Consider the following 6,224-nt stretch of genomic DNA (forward strand, 5'->3'; position numbering starts at 1 on the left):
ATCAGCCACAGCCGTCCTGCAGTGCTGGGATGCAGGGGTTGCACCAAAATCTGCAGGAGGAGGAGAGCAGCTGCAGGTTTCCATGCCAATCTCTCACCTTTGCATAGAGCAGAGCTGGATGCCTGTGCCCCTCCCAGATTGTTCCTCTTCTCTCTGGGTCTTGGGATAGATCAGCGTCCGCCTGCATGGCCACTTCCAAAGGGGAAGGGGATTGCTCTGCCCCACCCCCTCCAAAGGACAGGAGCCACTATGTAACTTAACATGATCCTGACAAGCAGCATTGCTGACACTTTATCCTTCATGCTTCTGGTTTTTCTTTTCTTGGTTTTCAAACAGAAACAGCCAAGAAATTCTGCACAATATTTGCTGTCTGTGTGAACAGAGTGTCTTTGGGCCACTCGATAGCAATGTTTGTTTGTTTGTTGTTTTTTTTTGAATAACTTTTGGGGAAGAAAAGTATTTATTGATTGTACATTCCCGTGTGTCTGTGTGCACTGAAGTGTGTGAGCGTGCGTTGTGATGCAAATGGAGATGTATCTTTTCAATGTTGCCAACATATCTTGTAAATGTTTACCAGAGAATAGTGTCTATATATAATATATATATATCTATATGGTATAGAGAGAAAATATATGAACTAAGTGGGTTATTTTTTGAGAAGGGAGAAGAAATGTGTTGCTTCAAAGAACTGCGTGGTCTCCTTGCAGCTGTCCCATGCTACACCCCCATCCCTGTGCTGGTGTATGCAGAGGCACTGCTGTCCCCTCACCTTGGCTTGAGTTTAGCTCTGATTTTCCAGCTGTGGATAAGAAGGAAAAACGGAGCATGGGGGGAAGCTCTGTTCCAACTCACGTGGCAGAGCTGTGCAGGGCTATGTCTGCCCTGCGTTAACATGAGTGCACAACGCAGAGCTGGGCTCTGCTGTGAGTTGCAGAGCAGCTGGATAGTCCAAAGAATACAGCCAGCCAGGTTCTGTGTCGATTGCTACTAAAGTCACTCTTCTTTGCAGCTGAGCGGGGAGCAGCCTGCTGCAGGGATGCCTGCCCTTATACAGTCATCCTGTCCGGCTCCTCGGGTGAGGAATTCTCCATCCCAGCAGCACCCTGAGCTGCGATTCGCCCCATGTGATGGCTGCAGAGCTGAGGGCTGGCCTTGTGCTCCCCAGCTCTGAGCAGCTGCAGTGCTGCAGGTTGCATTGCCTGCTCAGCTCCCAGGTGATCCCGGTGCATTGAAGTGCAGTGTTTGGATCCTGGCCTGCTTTCTTGCACCTGAGTGTTTCCGCTGCTAAATAACTCTTAGTACCCATCTCTTTCAGTGTTGCTGATGTGAATGCTATGTGAGTCGTCTTTGTTCCTAAGTGAGTGATTTTTAGAGTTTTGCTGTGTTGGGTGTCTGAATCGCTTTGCTTCTGACATTTTTCGTGAGGACTGAGAGAGGTTTTTGCCTGGGAGCATCCTGCTGCTTCCCTGTTCTGCTCCCATGCAGAATGTTCCTGAACACTCCCACCCACAGCCCTCATTGTACCCGGAGTGTGAGGAACAGCAGTGCTTTTCCCATCCCTAAATCCCATACAGGTGACCAGGAGCAAGGTCACAGAATAAGACTCTTCTTTCTTCTTTCTTACTTTACTCATGGTTAAGCAGCTGGATGGCCAGTTTTCCTTTCTTCCCCCATTTCTCTGCAGTGGGAGCAGCAGTCCCAGGCTCAGTGCTGCAAACCCCACTGTTCTGCCCATGGCAGAACCCACTGCTCCATGTACCCAGGGCAGTTTCATCCGAACACTTGTCCAATATTCCCTCTTCGTTTGGGAATTTTCACTGATCCCAAGCAGTTCTGGGCACATTATTTTTCGGCATTCTAATGGTGCGTGAGCACCAATTGGTGGTGGAAGAGCACAATCTGCAGACGGAGCGACAATTTCTGGCAAGGTGGACGTACCGTAAGTCCCACCAGAACCTGATTTCAGAGCTCTGTTATTAAAGATGTTCAGATATCCTCAAGCTGATGAAACGCCACTTAGTGCCATGTGCTGTTTTGGGCACTCAGGTATCCTTGCTCGAGGTCACTGTCCTTGCTGTTTGCACACACTGCCGATGGGGACACCTGATGTCCCCATGGTCCACCATTCCACTCACCAGGTTTATGTTTATGGCACTGTGGGCCGAAGCTGAAATCGTTTGGGAGCTGCAGCTTCCCACAGCCCGGGGTGCTTGGATTTGTTCTAAGCTGTGGCTGAACCTTGAACTTCCTGGAGAATGCACCCTATTGGAATAGCTGTCTTGTTCTTTCAGTGTGCTCTAATTTTAGATGAACGATAAGCATATTTCACCTTAAAGCCCAGTTCAACCTTTTAATAACTTCCTTTTAAAAACTGATTTTGCACATGGGGACCAAGCAGGGACAGGCAGAGCTGTGCCTGTGGGTCTGAGAGGGGCTGGGGGCACAGAGCCCCTGTATGGGGACGGTATGTTGTGTAGGAATGGGAAAATGCTGAACGGGGAAACTCCCAGGAAGGGGAAAACCCACCTGGGTGACACCTTAGGCCCACAATTGTCACCTCCCTCGTGCTGGGACCCAAGGGGTGTGAATGTCTGAATGGAAGTGGTGTGCCAGTGTCAGACTTCATGTTGCCCTGCACTGATTGCTGCTTTTCCATGTTGGATGCCATTTTGGTCTCTGGGAGTTGCTCTATCTGAGGTTAACGAGCACTATAGCTTTTAATATATTTGTAGAAGTGCTGCTAATGTTCTTAGATGATTTAAACTCCACACTGTGGTATAATATCTGTTTTATATTATTTTATTCATGCTTTTTTTTTTTTTTTTGTAATGTGAACTGTTCCTTATTGTTGTTCAGAAAGAAAAATTAAAGCTCTATTCTCTATGGTTGATGTATTTTCCAATTGCTGAGCCCAGGCTGTCCTTTGTGCTCGAGAGCCCATCTCCGTTCCCCATCTGAAGGTGGGAGGGGGCAGCTGGGTGGGCAGCACAGCAGTCGTGGTGCCTTCCTGCTGCAGGTAAGGGGGTACTGCAGGCATCCAGTGCCCCCCAGCACCCCCATGGCGTTGTGCTTGGACACAGAATGGTAAAATAGGTTTGTATCAGCCCGAATTTGAGCATCTCAAGCAAAGCCAACCAAGTCTTCAACGCCTTTCTAAAAATGGGATAGAGGAGAAAGCAAGATCAGGTGCTCGCTCCAGATTCCTGCTTTTACATACTTATGAGAAGAGGCTTTATTAAATAAAACCTGGTATTTAATTAATCCTTAATATGTTTGCTTCTTGGGGCATGTTTGCTCTAATGGCACAGCACCAGTTTTCAGTGCAGGCTTAATTGATTGCAGAACTCACAGCAAAGAACTTCAAAGGCTGACGAAGACACTCCCCAGACAGACACAGTTTGGAAACCGTCAGGGTGAGATTCCACCAGTCCTTGTGAATGTGTTAATTACCTGATATTAATTAGCAATCTGATCACCAGAGACCAGGTCCTCAGCGTGCAAACATGCTCCGCGTGCCTCGAGAGGAGGGAGAGGCAAACCTCACACTGCTCAGATGGAGGAGAGTAAGTGATCCTGTAAGTGAATGCCATTAGTTTTTAATTTTGGATGCTTCCTCCCAAAAGCTGCAGAGGAGCAGAAGCCTGGGAGCAGTGTTCCAGGCTGCAGGGGCAGGAGCAAAAGGGGATGAGGCTCAGAGCTGCTTTTGGAGCTGCTGCCTGGGTCGGCCCAGGGTAGAGAGGTTTATTTGAGCCTTTATTTGTTGAGCAAATGGCACCGAGATACTTGCCTTTATCACTTCGATGAGCAGCGTGCTGTTGTTGGCTGCTGTACAGCAGCTCGGGCTGAGCTCTGAGTCACTCTCCTGCCTGGGAAAACAAAGGCCAACTCCCAGGAACTCTGCTTCCGTCCTTCCAGCACAGATCCCATTCTGTGTGCTGACAGCGGGCTGGGAAGGGGCTGCTCAGCCTCCTCAGGCCCTGCAGTGCTGAAGGCTTCTACCACTGCAAAACCCGCACCTGCTGCGCTGGGGCTCTGATGCAATAAAACCTCAGTGATGGTGTGACCTCCAACAACCCTTTCCAACTAGAAGAGCATTATACACACAAATTAAATGCTCGATTATCCTTGTCTTTCTGTCAAGGATTTCTGGCCGTGGCTGCTTACAACTGTAGGATCAGGCAGGCCTGGCAGCCTCTGCCTTGCCCAAATTCTGCTTTCCTGAGGAGGCGTTTGGGGTGCTGAGGGCAGTGACTGCAGGGGTCTACAGGGCTGCACTCTGAAGTGCTGTGGGCATCCTGTAGTGCTTGTCCTCAGACCCAGCAGAAGTGTTCTCCGTGCCTGCAGAACGGAACGGGTAACAGTGGGACTGACGAGGACTTGCAGCATGTGGAGGTGACAGGAGCATGCTGCTGTCATGCAGTGTCACCTCGAGCTACTGCTGCTGCCTGACCCCTGCATGCAGGAGCAGAGTGGTCTGGCACTCACTGCACACGGTATGTGCAATTAACTCATTTCTCCACTGCAGGGCTTTGACAGACTGTGTGAGAGGATGCAAAGTGCTGGAGCAGCCCTGCTGCTGCATGTCATGCTCTCTGCTGTTCGCTGTTCCATACAGCTCCTCATACCCTGGGAGGTAACTGTGCTGTAGAGAGGAGCAGCAGAGGCACTGCCCACCTGGGAAAGAGCCGAGCTGCTGTGAGCCAGCAAATCTGCCTGGCAGAGCCTTCTGTTAGTGCTATGGTAGAGAGTGCTAGTGTTATAGAGATGACAGCTTCTCCAGGTCTTTCATTTCTCCCAAGCATGAGCACTCCTTCATTGTACACTGCTTGCTTATCATTGCACTGACAGTATTGGTGAAAACATAAACCAAAGGTCCAAAGCTCGAACATCTGCGTGCATTGGGTCCGGCAGTGTCTGCTATCGCCATCCACACCACAGTGTGGAATTACAGCTCTAATTTATGTACATGGGGTGACAGAGCAGGGCCCTGCGTTTAACTCTGCCCCTAGATTGCGGTTAACTCCAAATACTGCTGATAAATGCGGAGAGAGAAGAGCTGGGAGAAGCTGGAGGCGGGGAGGGAGCATCAGCTCATAGAATGGCTTAGGTTGGAGGAGACCTTAAAGATCAGCTAGATGCAAGGCAGTGCTGGAGAACACAGCTTTCTGCAGCAGCCCTGCAGGTCTCATGGACTCCTCTCCATTCCAGACCCATAGGGCTGTTCTCCAGGCTGTGTGAGGGTTAGACACGACCCCTCCAGCCACGCACCAGAGGCTGCTGGGGAGAGCTGTGTTCTCCCACTGCAGCTCTGCATCCCGCAGGTGCAGCCCGGCCTGCTGGGACATGAAGCATGGGGAGTGCTGTGGCTGCTTTGTAGTTCAGCTCCCAGCTCCCTAGGCGCACTGAGGTTCCTCCTCATGGTGGGAAAGGAGGCAGCAGCTCCATGGGAAGGTGTCTGCTCCCCTTGAAGTCGCCCATTTCTGTGCAGCCCCAGGGCCTGGCGTGGCCAGCTCGTCTCCAGCAGCACTGCGGTGTGTGGGTGTTTGTGGAGGGCGAAGCCATCCCGGTGCCTCCTGAATAACCCATTGGGATATCTCGATGTTTCACATTGCTTTCTGAAGCACCCTGTGCTGGAGCAGAGGTTCCTAAAGACCTCGATGAGTTGAGGAGCAGAACCCTCTCTGTGAGCACTTCCATGGGGAGGGGATGGGGTGCAGAGCTCTGCATTCACGCAGCTCGTGCAGGGCCGGAGCTTTGGCTGCTGGGACCTTGCCTGGCCCATCCCTGCTCAGCACAGCCACGGCAGCTGAGGCGGCCCAAGGAAGTCACTGCCCTCGGACAGCTCGGGAGGGGTCACGGAGGGATAACGCAGCCTCGGGGCTGTGCGGTACAGCTTTGCACTCGTGTGTCCCACGGGGCTGCAACTCCTGGCACCAGGGAAAGCAGTACGGCCATGGGGGGCACACCGGCATCAGCGGCTCTGCAGGAGAAAGCTCTTCAATTGGAGGAGAACTGCGCATCAGTGCGAGGGGGAACGCCGCTTAGTGTGAGGGACACAGCTCTGCCTCAGGCTGGGCGGGAATAAGGAGATCCCCTCCCAGTCTGAGCGCTGGGCCGCGCTTCCCGCGGGGCCGGGACTCGAACCCTCGTCCTCCCCACCCACGGCCGGCGCCGCGCCCGGACCACCGGGTGCAGGTGGAATGGGGGCGGGGCGTCCCGCGAGC

This window comes from Meleagris gallopavo, chromosome 17 (genome assembly GCF_000146605.3).
Source record: "Meleagris gallopavo isolate NT-WF06-2002-E0010 breed Aviagen turkey brand Nicholas breeding stock chromosome 17, Turkey_5.1, whole genome shotgun sequence".
Lineage (NCBI taxonomy): Eukaryota > Metazoa > Chordata > Aves > Galliformes > Phasianidae > Meleagris > Meleagris gallopavo.